Raw genomic sequence first — 18,003 nt, 5'->3', positions numbered from 1 at the left:
GTCTAAGGAGCGTAAACATTGAACGATTGAACAGTGGAAAAAAGTTGTGTGGAGTGGCGAATCACGGTACACAATGTTGCGATCCGATGTAGGGGTGTGGGTATGCCGAATGCCCGGTGAACGTCATCTGCTAGAGTGTGTTGTGCCAAGAGTAATATTCTGAGGCGGTGGTGTTATAATGTGGTCGTGTTTTTCATGGAGGAGGCTTCCCCCGCTTGTTGTGGAGGCTTCCACAATTACAGCACAGGCCTACATTAATGTTTTAAGCACCTGCTTGCTTCCAACTATTGAAGAGCGTTTCGGGGATGGAGACTGCATCTTTCAACACGATCGAGCACCTCTTCATAATGCGCGGCCTGTGGCTGGGTGGTTACGTGACAATAATATCCCTATAATGGACTGGCTTGCACAGAGTCCTTACCTGAATCCTATAGGACACATTTGGGGTGTTTTGGAACGCCTACTTCGTGCCAGGCCTCACCGACAAATATCGGTACCTCTCCTCGGTGCAGCACTGCGTGAATAATTGGTTGCCATTCCCCTAGAAACCTTCCCGTACCTGTTTGAATGTATGCCTGCGAGAGTGGAAGCTGTCTTGAAGGCTAAGGGTGGGCCGACATCATATTGAATACCAGCATTACCGATGGAGGGCGCCACGAACTTGAAAATCAATGTCAGCCAGGTGTCCGGATACTTTTCATCACTTAGTGTATTTGTATGGGTCGATCGATTCCAGCTGTGATTTTTTGTTATTGTAGAACGCTACGTTTTTTCGTTTGATGAAGCACGCAGATTTACAATTCTGAAAATATAAAGCGAGTTGCCAATCCTTGCACCAATTTGAAATTTTGTCAGGATCATTACCATCATCACAATTCTTTCATGGATTAGGGCATTTGGTTTGTTGCAGTCTCAGTCCGTCTTACCCTCTGTCTTCCTGAGTCTCTTCGGCCCATAAGGGTTTACGGCAGTCCCATTTTCGGAATCAACAGATGAATGCAGCAATATACACTGAAGCGCCAAAGAAACTGGTATAGGCTTGTGTATTCAAATACAGAAATATGTAAACAAGCAGAATACGGTGCTGAGGCCGGCAATGCTTACATAAGACAAAAAGTGTCTGGCGCAATTGTTAGATCGGTTGCTGCTGCCACAATGACAGCTTACGAAGATTTAAGTGAATTTTCGCGTGTTGTTATATTCGTCGCATGAGCAGTGGGACACAGCATCTCCGAGGTAGCGATGACATGGGGATTTTCCCGTACGACCATTTCACGAGTGTACCGTGAAAATCTGGAATTGGGTAAAACATCAAATCTCCGACATCTCTGCAGCCGGGAAAAGTTCCTGTAAGAACAGGACCAACGACGAATGAAGAGAATCGTTCAACGTGACAGAAGTTCAACCCATCCGCAAATCGCTGCAGATTTCAATTGTTTTGCCATCAACAAGTGTCAGCGTGGGAACCATTCAACGAAACATCATAGATATGGGCTTTCTGAGCCGAAGGCCTATTCGTGTACCCATTCGCGTACCCTTGACGACTGTACACACGAAGCTTTACACCTCGCCTGTGCCCGGCAACACCAACACTGGACTGTTGACGACTGGGAACATGTTGCCTGGTCAGACGAGACTCGTTTCAGATTGTATCGAGCGGATGGACATGTACAGGCATAGCGAATGTTCAGGCTGGTGGAGGCTCTGTAGTGCTGTGGGGCGTGTACAGTTGGAGTTATATGTTGGAGTTACATGTTTAGATACGACTCTAACGGGTGACACGTACGTAAGCATCCTGTCTGGCCACCTGCATCCATTCCTGTACATTGCAAATTCGGACGGACTTCAGAAATTCCAGCAGGAAAATGCATCACCCCGCACTTTCATAATTGCTACAGTGTGGCTCCAGGAACACTCTTCTGAGTTTAAACACTAGCGCTGGCCACCAAACTCTCTAGACATGAACATTATTGAGCATATGTGGGATTTTCTGGAACATAAGAAATTTCATTTCTGAAGCTTGTTTGTAAAAAAACATAACTTGAAAATTTCTATCTTCCTGGTCAAATTCCCAACAAGAACAATGATTGTTTCGGACGATGGAATTCTACAATAGTTTTAATATTTCAGTTATTTAAGCTGTGATATCTCCTATAATTATAATACCGATCTTACAAGATTTGACAGAATATTTGTCAAGTTTATTTCTGATAGAACTTCATTGTAAATTACTTAATCATCTTGAATAGTTCTGAGGTTACAGTTAATATTGTCTGCAAAAGTCATTAAAATACAACACGAACAACGAGAGTCTCAACACACTAACCTAGGGCACACAGAAATGGATTTTCTTAGGACGCTCCTGCGATATCCACGTCTTGATAAAAGAAGACACGAGGATACACGCAATCAGTTACAAGTATAAGCCTTAGGAGAAAAAACGGACTAATGTCGAAGTAATTGGGAAGAGCATTTAAAAAGAAATCTGCCAGTAAATTTCAGAGAGTTCAGGGATTGATAAAGTAAGCCGTTTGTTGTGAATCTATCACTAGTTGAGATAAGTGGTCTTTAATAATTGACTTTGAATGTGACACACCTTCACTTCACTTTATTCACAGTCATTTCCTAGTCTCCTTTATCTCTTCATTCCCACATTACTTTCTGTTCTGTTTACAGAACTTCTGAGTTTGCTCATTTCTTTCATCCATTCCTTCATTGTTCTACAGGTCACTTCGCTCACGTATTAAGCTTTCTTTTGTAACACCATTCCACACCATTTTTGGTAAAATAAGCTTTTCATGCCACGCGGGATTAGCCGAGCGGTCAAAGGCGCTGCAGTCATGGACTGTGCGGCTGGTCCCGGCGGAGGTTCGAGTCTCCCCTCGGGCATGGGTGTGTGTGTTTGTCCTTAGGATAATTTAGGTTAAGTGGTGTGTAAGCTTAGGGACTGATGACCTTAGCAGTTAAGTCCCATAGAATTTCACACACATTTGAACAAGCTTTTCATTTCCACGACATCGTAACAGGCTCACAGAAACCTAGACTCTGAATTTATAATGCATAATGCATATTATGGTTGGTGTGACGAGATACCCGGACACGTAGACTTGCGGACACCGGAGACTTACGGACATGAGTTACGCAGCAATATGCAGCACAGCAGTGACTTGTGAGCTGACTCCCGCGTGATCAACATAGAAACGTACCTGTGTGCAGGTGAAGTGTTCCACTGTTTCACATTTTATAATCCATATGCTAAGTTATCATCAGGTTTGAGGATGGGCCCTAGTTACAATATTCGCACTACACACATAAACCAAAAACCTAGTTCATCGCTGGTGTAGCCGAGCGGTTCTAGGCGCTTCAGTCTGGAACCGCGCGACCTCTACGGTCGCAGGTTCGAATCCTGCCTCGGGCATGGGTGTGTGTGGTGTTCTTAGGTTGGTTAGGTTTAAGTAGTTCTAAGTTCTAGGGGACTGAGGACCTCAGATGTTAAGTCCCATAGTGCTCAGAGCCGATCCTAGTTCCTCATTAGCGAATTTTTTGAATAGTATTATAATTCAAAATACTTATGTAGCATCGAATCAAAATTGTATTTAGCACTTCGGCATGAGGTTAATAATTGATTCTGTAGGATGTCACTTTCATTTTGAAGTATTAAAACTCAGCTTAAGTTTGTCGAATTAAATCACAGAAGTGTTCAATATTGCAGCTGGGGAAACTACTTCCGCATCGAACAGCAAAACGCACGCCAGTTTCTGGAAATTATCTCAGATGATTAACGAATGTAAACATTCAGCTGTAGAAATTCGTAGTGACGTGCTGAACAAAAACTGTTCTTGTTTATTCAGGGTGCGGCAGAAGTAATGACATTTTCTAAATTGCGCCCGTTGTTGAACAAGACCACTACCCAACAATTATGGTGTCCACAAATCTGCGTATTTCAGTGGCCACATTTCTCCAGCATTCTTATTGTTGTAGTATTTCGATTGTTACGAGGGATTGTTACAAAGTCACTTTTTCGACCGTGTTGCAACGTTAACCGTGAGACGTTTATACAGGTTTCCTCCCAGCGATGGTCTTGATGTAATGATAACAACACAAAACCAAAGTTGAGTATTGTTTCACCTAGCCTCTGTGGTTTTTGTTTCTAGAGCTGAATGTTGCAAGTTAGCTATATGTTCCATAGATCATTTTAATGACTCTTTCACCGAAGGAGTCAGTTTACACGCTATGTATACGTGCTTAGCGTTAACATTAATTAACACTTACTCATGCAGCTGCAACCAAAAAATATTTCTTTCGTTTTTCTATGGGGTCCACTTTTTATGGAAGAGAAGGTGTTGCCGAGGAGAAATGAATTCAATTTATATTTAAAACTTCCTTTGCTACCTATCAGACATTTTAATGTTATTGCACAAATGATCAAAAATTCTTATTGCTTCATACTGAACTCCTTCCTGAGCCACTGACAGGTTTAATAATGGTTAATAAAGATCATTGTAAGTATGGATATCACACCAAATTGTGATGTATTACTCATGATAAATTTCATTCGTGAATATATATACTGTGACTGCGCAGTTAATATACCTATGTCCTTGAAGAGGTACCTGCGTGACACCCGTGGCTGAACACACATTAACGGGTGTAAATTATACTACATGAAAACTGTAATAAGATTTTTACACAGCATTACATCCGAATCAGCGGTGTGTCGGGCTTTTACTGTACCAGTAATTACGTACCAAATAGACTTGGTCAGTGCTTCTCTATAGTGTGTCATGGAAGATGGGCGTGTGGCCCGATACCAGTCAGGCGTAACAAAATTTTATAAATAAATACTACGCAACCAACGACCTCATTTTAGTCATAAAAAAGAAGTTCCTAAGTTTGGTGAGAGCTGTCATGCACAGAGTGTATAAAACATAAAACAAATAATCTGTACAAACTTTCTCATAGATTCTCTGTGTAATTTTGTTACCTCGATTGGTAATAAAAGTTTCCAGGGCCTTCTCGTGCCAGCATATCTGTGTATCGTTAAATATACTGCGTGCATTTGATGTGCTAATAGTAACTCCAACGTCAGGTAAACTTAATTCACTCCCCACTACTGTTGCTTCGCCTTAGTCTGTGTAAAAGAAGACGTCAGAAGTTCAACTCTTATATTATTACGTGCTCTGATAAAATATTTTCGCCATTCACACGGATTTCAAGGCGCCGTCCTGCATTGCGGTGTTACGGTGACCGCAAATAGTAAACAGCGAGTGGTTTTCCCATCTGGGTTTAGACCAGAGATTAATGCACAAAGTTGATGTCACCCACGTGCAAAATTAACGATGATGCAGCATTATTAATGATGAGCCGGTATTTAGCAGTTCCTGTGGAAAACAGTCCAGGTGACGCGGTAGCAAGTTTGTCGCGGGTTCCCCAGAGCGGCCCGCGACGTGTACGGCCCATAAATTTCCCTTCTGCAAGCCCTCGTAATATAATCATCCGCTGCCGCTGCTCTATGCTACGACTGTACACCTGGCACATCATATACTCATGACATATTCAGTATGGAAGCATAGGCTGCGTTGGCTTTTTTCCTCAGCGGCCCGGTAAACAACAAAACTTTAGTTCGTTTTTTAAGAAAAAAAGACAAAACCAAATGTTTCCTTGGGTAATTTTCTTAAAATACGTCCAGGTAACACGTAGCCCCGAAACCATAGCAACGTATTTCAGCACTAGTAATGGAAAGAGGGAAAAAATGTGTTCTGCCGAGGGAAACAAATGCACTTCAACCTCAGTGAATACTTGGAAATTTTCTCCCGTCCTGATACCTCCCTCCCATCCCCCCCCCCCCCCACCTCCTCAGAAATGCTCAGAACCGGAATCACGGTCATAATAAAACATTGTTTTATCGGTGTTGGACAAACAGATACATCGAACTATATTTACGCAATTTGTAGGTTGAAAAGTACCTTTCGAGTTATAGACTTTTAAATGAAGTAAATGATATTTTTCTACCTCTTTTATTCTCATTTTTTAAAACAGTTATGTATTTTTAATGCTGTTACAACGTACTTGTACACTCACGAGCTCTTAAAACGAAATGTATCCTTTCAGCCTGTTATTTCTTTATATTTATACAGAGAAAGTACTGAGAAATGTGGTGTTCTGTGAGGTGAGGTAGCGGTTTGTATCACAGTTTCCCAAGTACAGTCGTATGAATAGATGCAGTGATAGAGAATATTCCTCTCTATCCAACGAAACGAGTAGCTTTAAGATAAAGATTTTGTGGTATGTGTCCAGCAAAATAATTTGCTGGTTTTTTTTTACTTCTCTTGGTACTATGACAATATGTCAGTCTGCTGCCTGGAGTGAAGGAGTTGGCAAAGCAAAAGACCGGTCCACCTATAAGATGTAGAGGCCGTAACAGGACATAAGGACTTCAATTTATCAAATTTTGGGTCTTATTGCCAAATTAAGAAAACAGCACCATCCATTCTGCTGTAAAAGCTCTGTAACACACGACGCCGAGATTCTGCGATCTTTGGAAGCTGTCAGATGTCGTCATGAACCGACCTTTGTTTGGATATATGGAAACAGTTCGGTAGTGTCGCTATGCTGAACTTGTTGAAGTCTGAAAATTAACTAACCTCGTCATTATAGCCTCTGAGGATATATCCAGCAGGCGAAGACGAAACGCTACGCACAGTGACATGACTAATACCTATAAAACAAAAACCGTCAAGGATGTAAATACCGTTGCTGTCCCTGATAACGTATAAAAGACGCAGTATGTAACATTAATTTAAGAAGCAGACTGGACATTTCAACATTAGTCGTATGGCCTGCTGAAATAGAAGGCCAGTTCGGTAGTTTCGGGTGTAGCCACGTCTTAGAGCAGAGTAGAATGTCATCATATCATTCTTGTCGCTTCGATACCTGTTGCATTTTTTCGTTTTCCTGTGGATTGTACTGTTCACTGCGGTCAACTCAGTATTAGTTGTAATGGCAGGTTGATTAACAATCAGTTATTAAGAGCGCGTTAGTAAGTTTTATCTTTTTGCTAATGTTCTAGCTAACTTCAGCTATTCCATGGTGAAATAGAGGAGAACTAAGACAGACTGGCGGAAGGTTGCCAAGAAGGGGAGGCATCCAGCATCGAAGCCAGGACACCGCACAGACTTTACGGCCAGCAAGGGCTGTTGTGAGATACGAGGCAACTAGAACGCATTCCACAAAACTACCGTCAGCCCAATTCTTTAAAAGTCACCACTTAATTTGCTCATTGAAGTGTATCTCGGTGTTTCATTCCTTATTTTCCTGAGATTGCCATTCAAACAACCGCTGCATTCTATAGAATACGCTCTTATTTGACTGTCATAGTGACCATGGTGTAACTACTTTTATAAACCAGAGCCTATGCAGCTGAGAAAGTCTGTCTCGGCTTCTTTCTCGTTGTTTTTGTGTAATTAAATTAGGAGTAAATCTGTTTTACAAACACACTCCATTTTGTGATTATTTGGAGGTTTGTGACCTAAAACAAATGTTGGAACCATCACTGCAAGGGAACCATAAGCGCGTTGCTAGGAAGTGGCATCGTTTCGCGCTACTAACATCTTTTACTGTTAGTTTAATTAGCTCGGCGTTAGCATGTGGACATCAGTGGTGAACCAGCATATACATCGAGATAAGCACACGTCACACTAACCGGGCAGTTTAAATCGATCAATCGTTTCAAACCAGTTGTGTTGTTTCGCTGTTTAATCGATGAAGTGCTCAGCAGCAGAACAGGCGCCAACATTTTGTAAAAGTCTAAACAAAATCAATATATTGGATATGATTTGTTACCGTTCTCTGTCCGGTAAGCGTCCCGCCCCTCCCCAAAATCCCCTCCTCCAAAACAAATCTCAGAGAAACAAGTAACGGAGTAAACCGACAGAATCATATATATCATCGGAATGCTATCGTGTATGAATGACATCCTTATGGTGTTAATAAGTCTCATGCCAAAATTCACTTGCACTTTTCTTCATCGGCGTTGGGGTAACATGCCCGTGAACGCCTAGAAAAATATTAATAATTTTTTTAACGTTTACGTGGCTGTATCTAAAAAAAAGTGAACTCTTAGTTGGATGAAAATTGAAGCACAATAGAAGTGTTTCTTGCTGAACATTGTAATGCACGGTTAACTACATTAGCTCTCATACTAACAATTTTTTGTGAAGGTCAGTAAATGACATGTTGTATCTGCACGTCAATGCTCGAAATCTATGCGCTGACTGACTGTCTCACTTAGATGCTTCAAACTTTATGTACTCATTAATAACATGTCCATCTAGAACGTAGACTGACTACAAGCATCTCAATTCAGTCAAGACTTATTTTCTAGAGATATGTACATCTGATAATCAAAATTAACGAAACTTTTATATAACTAATCAGCACGTACACTATCTGAAAAAATTAGTACACCCTTTTGTGGGATGAGACCCGGTACCAAGGAAGGCAGGATTGAGTTACGATTTTGGATGGGGCCGTAATCCATTACTGTTGGTAGTTTATTTTTCAATCACGAACACTTTATTTGGAAACAACAACAAATAAAAGTGAGAATAAATTAAGAAGTGTTCCACGGCTAAAGGCCTTAATGACAACAAATTCAAACCATTTTTCAGCTGAAGGCCCCATTAGTGATAATTTAAACACTGTTTCACGGTTGAAGGCGTGAACAGCAATCTTAAGAACCAGTTAAACTACTCCAACCTGCAATTACAGTTATTAAATATTTTTGAAAGAACAGTCATCAAAATCTCACTGCTAGAATACAATCGTCTAATTAAAGTTTTAAGACAAGTAACACCCACTGCTGAAGGCCTTAATGACAACAAATTCAAACCATTTCTCTGCTGAAGGCCCCAATAGTAATAATTTAAAAACTGTTTCACGGTTGAAGTCCTGAATAGCAATCCTTTAAGAACCAGTTAACTTCTTCAACTTTCAATTACAGTTATTAAATTATTTTTAAAAGAACAATCATCAAAGTCTCACTGCTGGAATACAATTGTCTAATTAAAACTTTTAGGGAAGTAACACTCACGGTTGAAGGCCTTAATGGCAAAAAATTCAACTATTTCTTGGTTGGAGGCCCCAATAGTAAAAATTTAAAAACTGTTTCACGGCTGAAGGCCTGAATAGCAATCTTTTAGGTACCAGTTAAACATCTTCAAACTTGAAATTACAGTTATTACAATATTTTTTTTTAAATCATCAAATCTGACTAAACCAAGACGGAAGGGGGGGGGGGGAGGGGGCGGCGCAGCAGACGTTGCTCCAAGGATCGAGCTGGGAAAGTCCTTCAAAACTTCGCAAGCGATAGCGATGAGACAGGCAGCCAAGAGTTGCATTCACTTCACGAGATGGTAACTCGGACTAGTGGCAGTTTAAACAAGTGACCAATAATCATTTGCTGAATCTACCTAACGTCCGATGACCAATGCAGTGATGGAATAACACACCCAAGCCAGAACTGGGGGTCAGCACTACGTCTTCAGACTCCGGTGTTTAGAGCAGAAAGGAACCACTACTACCAGAGCAGGAAAAAAAACACACACACACTACCCGGCCCACGAATCAAGGAAGCTGTCGAACTACATGTCTTACCGGAGAGCAGTGGTAAGGCGAGGAAAAGTACATTGTCGTAACACACACTAAGCTCCAGGGCAGGTAACTGGGGCGTTAGCGGCCACTAGGCAGGAAAAGTACCACTGGTTGAACTTCACCAATAACAACATATCGAATGCAACAATTAATTATAAGAAGTGGAGAAAGGCTAATTAGGTTCGCTTTCCCAAACGCTCCACTCACTGTTCTTCGTTTCGGCTACACTGCGAGCAGCAACACGCAAGCAAATGGCGAGACCTCACAATGTGGAGGTTTCACTACTTGAATTATATTTCAAATGGCTCTGAGCACTATGGGACTTAACATCTGAGGTCATCAGTCCCCTAGAACTTAGAACTGCTTAAACCTAACTAACCTAAGGACATCGCACAGATCCATGTCCGAGGCATGATTCGAACCTGCGACTGTAGCGGTCGCGTGGTCCCAGACTGAAGCGCCTAGAACAGCTCGGCCACTCCCGCCGGCTTGAATTAAGGTCCACTCACTTAAACTTCCTTGGTCTGGTTGACAACGAGGTTGTACCCTTCGCGACTACCCGGCCTTCCATCAGGCAGAGAATGTGTGCCACGAGTGGTCCCAGCGTGTTCTCGCGCTGTGCGCAACTGGCTGCTAGTCTGTCCCCAACAGACACTCCACCCGGCAACTTCACAACGTCGACGCAAAGATAGTACCACCGTTACTAGATATCGATAACCGCCACTGCTGCTACTAGCTGCCAAACAACGCTTGGAAACTGGGTGGCGCCAGTGAACACAAGACGACAACCGTAACTATACCAACTAAACGATGCCAAACTAGCAACGACACCAACGCGAGCCGCAGCACGATTCAGAGGTTTTCAGTTCCCAAAAGATTTATTGTTGCAGTAGTGCATATGGAGAACATGAAATGATTACATGTACATATCATTTTTTGTTTTGGTTGATTTGGGGGGGAGGGACCAAACAGTCAGGATTAGGATTAGGAAAGAATGGGAAGGCAGTGTGCCATGACCTTTCAAAGGACCCATCCCGGCCTTTGCCTGAAGCGATTTAGGGAAATCACAGATGCACAGATCAATAGCACAAGTGGTTCTAAGATAAGAGGTACTGACCCATACACAAACACCTATATTAGTCCGTGGTGTACACTCCACAGGCGGGAATGCGGGCGTTGACTCTGGCATTCAGTCGATCGTACATATGGTGAATATTATCCTGCGATATATCATGCAACGCCTGCTTCAACTGTTCTCATAGTTCTGTAAGGGTCGTTGGCTAACGAGTCGCACGACTCATTTCTCGTCCCATAATATCCCATACATGGCTCAACTGGAGACAGTGCTGGCCTGGGAAATTGCTGCAAGTCTTACACAGGACGTTGAATTTCACAAGCAGTGTGTGAGCGATCATCATCCTATTGGAAAAACACATCAGCTTTCAGTTGCAAAAACGGTCTAAGAACAGGTCTAACAACATTTAGCTTGTACCGAGCGCTGGTTAGTGTCCCTACAGAAACACAAGAGGTGGTTGAGAATGGTAACTTACCGCACCCAGACCACGAGGCCGGGTGGAGCCGGTGTGTCTTGAATAAATGCACTCAGAGACAGCGCCCACCAGGTCAACATCGTACGTACAAACGACCATCACTTGCGCGCAAGCAGAGTCTGCTTCCATCGCTGAAGACCACGGAGTACCATTCAATCTTGCAAGTGATCCTCTCACCGCACTAGTTGAGACGTGCACGTCGATGCTGTGGCTTGAGCGAAAGACAGACTGGAAGTGTGCGTGCCCGCAGTCTCACGGCTAATAACCGTTTCGCAGCAGTTCGTGTTGACACATCTGCCCTGTTATATGTGCTGTGGTAATTGTGTTATCTGCCACTGCTGCCCTTACAATACGACGATCCTGGCTGGCGTCTGTGCTGCGTGAACTTCCAGAACCTCGTCTACGGGCGAGAGAATATTCATGTCATTACTGATACCGTCGCACAACTGACGCAGAACATCAAACTTTTGGGGCAGTTCTCCGAAAGGACCATCCTGTCTCTCGGAAGGCCATCATTTAACCCCTTTCTAACTTGCTCAGTTGACTGCAGGAAGCGCAAGTGCATCTCTGTGGCAGGTTGTCTACTTGCTTCACACGTTTGCACCACACGTAGCATCCTAGCTGTGAGCATTATTGCCTCAAACTGAACCTAGAATATATTCATAGAAACTCTAGATCTTAACTTCAGTGTCAAAACACATTTTGGAAGCTTGGTAACTTTCGAGAATGACAAAATACCAAAAACTCAAACTACAGTAAAGTTTATAAGCAAAACATTCGAAAACGGAAGATATACTAAGAAAAATGTAAGACCATCATAAAGAGTATCATCTAACAGGACGGCCACCTCGAGATATAGTTGTATAGTAAACCCTTCAATATGGAAGTCTAGTGACAACACTTGGCAAGTGGAAGCAATGGATACAACAGTGTGACCGAACACAGTGATATCTGCAGCTGGTTTTCAGATAACTTTTCGATCTTAAATTCAGTTCTCTTAAGCACCATTTTGTTCAAAAAGCAGTAACCATAGTTTTAAAACTGTGTGCTCGACCGAGACTCGAACTCGGGACCTTTGCCTTTCGCGGGCAAGTGGTTCGCAGGAGAGCTTCTGTAAAGTTTGGAAGGTAGGAGACGAGATACTGGTAGAAGTAAAGCTGTGAGTACCGGACGTGAGTCGTGCTTCGGTAGCTCAGGTGGTAGAGCACTTGCCCGCGAAAGGCAAAGGTCCCGAGTTCGAGTCTCGGTCAGGCATACAGTTTTAATCTGCCAGGAAGTTTCATATCAGCGAACACTCCGCTGCAGAGTGAAAATCTCATTCTGGAAACCATAGTTTTATGTTGAAAAATAAATAAATTGATTTTTTGAAGCAGATTCACAAGCAAATGGCCTTAATGAAATACAGCATTCCACCTTACAGTTAGAAATGGCAGTGCGGTGGCGGTTCAAAAGTGCTTAAATCGTAATAGAAGCAAGCAATTATAGCAGACCGTCCAAATTTCTTATTTTTTCAGTAATATATACAGTAAGTGACTGTAATTTAGCAGGTTCTTACGTGTTGGTAACGGAACTTGTGCTGACCGCGAACAAATACTTATATTGATTTTACATTGCTTTAATTAACTTTGTTATGTTCTTATGTGGCGCGTATCACCTGCAAGTCATGTCAGATCGAAAAGATGCCTTATGAAATTTTCCTTGTGTTTCCTAAGCTATTTTTGGAACAGTTTGAGGTAAACATCCAATATCTGTACATTATTTCGTAGTTTAAAATGTTAGATAAATACCTCTGCCACGCATTTTATGAAATACTAGTACGCTTACCCTCGCGAGAAGGGAATTTTATACGAGAGAAGTGAAGGCATAATTACTTAATGTTAATGCTAAAAAACAAATGTCCACCTTAAGTAATGCCTAACACTTTAGTACTACCTATTTTTAAAATGAATAGAGAATTTACTGTACTTAAAGGAGAATTTACGAGATCTTGAGGCCACCGGGACAGATGGCAATTAGTCATGTTGAGAAATTGACCTACTCCAGATCTCTGTCCTTAAATCTATTCAGTGCAGTACCCACCAGACTGATATGCCCAGAACAGACTCCCTTATCCTCCTACAACGGTTGGTGAGGGACGTGTCTTCCTGCTTGGTACCAGGACCGCAGGCTAATTTACTAGACACGGCAGCTATGAAAGTGTGTAATGTTAAGTCACATGGATCTATGTGATGTTCTCGTTTATTAGGTATAGGATACAGGACCATGAATCGGTATGAACATGACTCAACGTAAGTGACGAATAACAAGTTGCACTTAGTAAAATCAGCTACTCGGTTGTGCCGTGCGTCCTTCTGACATTTGACGTGGCACATCACGATGATACACGGCTTCCTGTTCTCTCCAATGTGTGGGTCCTGTGGCCTATAGATTTCAATATGTCACTTTTAAATTGGCTGTAATGCAGACAAGAGGATGGATGTTAGTCTAACAGCTAGTCTGTTCTATATTTTCCAAACGTCGGGGCGAATCTGGTACGACTTTTAAGATTTTGTGACGTATCTGGCTTACTCCCTAAACTATTAGGGAGTATCTTTCTTGTATGGGATCACCCAGTCAGGGTTAAAAGAGCTATTATTTTAGCCTTTATTCTGCAGTTGAGTTAGCTTTTCAGTAGTTGTAATGGTACTTGAATTACGCAACCATTACGGCACCTCACCTGAAACTCTCGATACCATTAATATTTTACTGTGTTTCTGTAAAGTAGTTAACATATTTCTGAGACAATATTCAGATTTGATTTCATTTGTGATACATCGATATGTTTATATTGCAATGATATTATTCTTATGTGTATTCTTTCTTTTGTCACTATGACCTTTGACGTACTTGTAACTCTGATTTTTGGGCGCGTAAGCGATTATTAGTTAGTTGTTAACTTGTTAGAGAGTCGGACGTTGAGAAGGTCAAGTGTTGGACGTCATGTTGGAAAGACGCATAACGTAGTCAGCTTATAAAATGTGAACTTTAACAGTGACTGTGAGGAAGATGTTTTCAAGTATGTTTTGTATTGTGAAGTGATGTTTGTGTGTCACGTGATATTGCAATAAAAGCAGTTAAAAGGAAGTGTAACTTGATTTCGGAGTGCTGATTATTTTTTTACATCACCATTGTCCAGCAAAAGTATAATCTCCAAGAATGGTTTGTGAAGCGCATCTACAAAACTTTTGAATATAGCAGGATAAAACCTAGGCCTCTTTGCATCCGAGCTTGAAATCATAACCACCTAGATTTTCAACGATTGAGCCATGCTTTTACGACGAGACACAAAAATATGAGTGCCTAGTTTTTTCATTATTACATGAAATGACTATTAACTGTGCTCTAATGACACCTGCCACATAATATGACTGTTGTTGCCCGATAATGCAGTATTTAGCAGCGTGAGCAAAATTAAAATTTTGACCTTTGTTGTGGTAGGGTTGTTAGATAGTGCATTTCAACATTCATAAAGTTGGCAGTTTTACATTATGTGTGTGATTGGGTGTAACTGAACAAATAAATGTGAATGCAAGTAGCAGAGAGAGATTGTAAGTTTAAGTCAATTTTTATTTTATTCTTCTTCACTTTTACCAATTTTAAAGACATTCGGCTCAGATTATATGTTCGAATTGGGCTCCCAACTTTTTAATAGTACTACATAAAGGACATTAAGAATAGTAAAGGAAACGACAAACTATCCGAGTCTAGTTAAAAACACAGGAACGGAGATTGTATCATCGTCTTCGGAGTGACAGAAAGCTAATCGTCAAAGGAAGAAGAGCAACGTCCCTTACCGATGTTGTCTTGAGTGAAGATTCATCAATTTGAAAAGGAGTTCCGTCTCCAGGTGAAAAACGCTTGCAACTCGGTGATAGTGGAACCATGTCTGTAATTAAAAACAGGCATAACACAAGACGCTGCTATTCTTTTCATCGTACAGCAACGTAGTACGCCACTGAGCTGGTGTTGGTGGCATTATCATTGGTTGTATTTTCTTTATCTTTTTATTTAAGCATTTTCAGATTGCGTCGGTGTGTGTCTTTGCGGTGAGCATTGTTTCAGATTATCTGCTGTCGTAAACAGTGCTCTTTCCACCACAGCTACGTACGTCCGTAAAGCCAAGTGACGAACTAGAGAGAAGGATGAAGTCTTCCTTCCTGTGGATAATAAGATACGTATTTACAAGGCTTCCTGCACTCCGTATCGCTTCGGGTGTAAGTTATAATCACTCAAACGGTTATTTCTATTGAGAAAACAATTAAAAATTATGATACTTTCAGGTAGGACTTGTTTACAAGTCACGAAATATTGTAAACAGGTTTAAAAACCACTACGTTAGGAAATATTTAGTAAATGATGTTAAAAGTGTGAAGGCATGGAACATTAAATGGAGAATGAGACTGGAACATTAGTAACACAAAATATATAGATAATTGTTAGAAGGAAAGTGTGTCTGATATCTCCTGTAATATTCACATCTAATGATCTCGCATCAGTGCAGTTATAAGTAGCGTTTCGTAGGGCCTAGTTTCGATTTGCATAGGACATTTATTTCTTTTTTTACAAACATATTACCTAAAGGGACAATATATTTGTTGGAACAGTAAGTAAACTCACTTTCAAGTTACATTCTTAATGAATTTCTCGTAATAATTTCACTATCAAATCGGATACATTATGCAAAATAGACCTGTAAACCATAATTGGTTTAACAAGTAATATTTTTGTAATTATTTAATACAAAATTCTTTAAAACTTTTTGTTCATGTATGTACATGCCAATATAAGATATACCCTTGTAACACCCCTGGGGGTACAAATGGGTGGGGTTCCTTTAATCTGGTTGTCGCTTCTGCTTTTCTAGACCATGCGCCCTGTCCAACACCACGTACCTGATAATCCCGCGGCGGTCGTATTGTTCTGCTCCACACTGCTGCTGGCTTGCCTGAAATTATCTATCGAAATATGCAAGCGAATAAGGGGAGCCACTCAACGTTAAAACACAACACTGTTCGACGTCTGGTATGAACAACTATATTTTGAGACGATTAAAGAAAATCGCAGGTTGCACTGTTTACATTCCAATTCAGAAGTGGTTATCCCAATTAATGGATTATTATGGTCCACAATGTCACTCAGACGAGCGTACGCGTAACGGACGCGACGCGGGTGATCGTTGATGATGCGGAAACCGAATGATCGAACGAAAGTTCTTACGCTCGTCACACATACAGATATCTGGTAATAGTCCTCCTTGACACTAGTAATGATATAACACTGTTCGTAAAGTTAATTTTTCAATTTTCAGTTCTCACTTGTACGAGCGTGCGTGTAACCGTCGCGGCGCGGCTGATTGTTGATAATGCGGAAACGCGGTGATCGAACGCACGTCCTCACGCTCGCTACAAGACACTGGCACTTGACTGCACTCTTTTATGGTAATTAATTTCTACTGATTCACATCAGATCATTCTGGGAGACCGAACACGGCGCGGATGATTGATACAGTACGGTACGACACGCAACGAGAGGATACACAAATCCGTTGTCAGCAGCACTGCTTATTTTTGAATTACTTCTTGACGCACTTTCCTCTGAATCATTTACTTATTTTATCACCTTACTGTAATAGCACTTGTAGCAACACTTCAACTTCCATACTAACAATGCCTCTCACATGCAGAGCTACACACTACACAACATGACAGTGCCGTGTACCATGCTCGACTCGGCAGACAGACTGCCCACAAAGATACTCCACAACTAAACCAGCAATATGACAGTACACTTACACCCTTGTAAAATGGGTAGTTGTTTAGAATATAAGTAAAAATTCATCCCAAACGTTTGTCTTCCAATATACACAAGATACGGAGTTTTTTAGTCGAGTGGATCCTTTCGAATAGCCCTCTACAATGAAGTATGTTTTACGGAACTATCTGAAGTATGTTCTCGTAAATGATTCTCTCATTTAAAGTGCAAGCATACTTGTAACTTACATATTTCACGATGATACGTGCTGGTGGTCTGACGGTACATGGACTCGCGGTCACTAGAAAGGGGAGGAGAGCCCGGCCTGACCGGAAATTCACGGCAGGTAGGCAGGGGACTGACAGCAGGTCGGACTGACCAGAGCGGATGGAGCTGCCCAGGAGGCCGCTTTAGAAATCACTTTGCTCCGGACGCGGGCCGGCCGACAGTTATTCGGGGCACGTGCGGCCGCAGCCAGCATCCGTCAGGCGCCGTGCAGCGTCCGAACCACCTGTTCCGGCCGCTTCCCTGCTGCCCACAGGCACAGACGCAAGCCGCTGCCATCGACCGCTTAGCGGCCAGGCGCCTGCACCGGCCTACATCGACAGCCCGCATAGCGCTGCGAGGTACCGCCCTCCACTCTGCTGTCAGTTCTCCTTTCGCTGAGTAAGGAGTCTCTTTCTACGTAGCATGGTGAATCTCTCTCTTTCTGTCAAATGGCTCTGAGCACTATGGGACTCAACTTCTAAGGTCATCAGTCCCCTAGAACTTAGAACTACTTAGACCTAACTAACCTAAGGACAGCACACACATCTATACCCAAGGCAGGATTCGAACCTGCGACCTCAGCCGTCATGCGGTTCCAGACTGTAGCGCCTGGAACCGCTCGGCCACCCCGGACGGCCCTCTTTTTGTCCCTGAACCACTTATACACTGATGAGAAACGAGCTCCATACACACTCGCTTTAAACTAGCCAGCGAGTCCTGTCACGACTTCTCCAAACTCGCCATC

Source organism: Schistocerca serialis, chromosome 1 (assembly GCF_023864345.2).
Source record: "Schistocerca serialis cubense isolate TAMUIC-IGC-003099 chromosome 1, iqSchSeri2.2, whole genome shotgun sequence".
In the NCBI taxonomy this organism is placed as follows: Eukaryota; Metazoa; Arthropoda; class Insecta; order Orthoptera; family Acrididae; genus Schistocerca; species Schistocerca serialis.
This window is presented reverse-complemented; position numbering follows the sequence as displayed.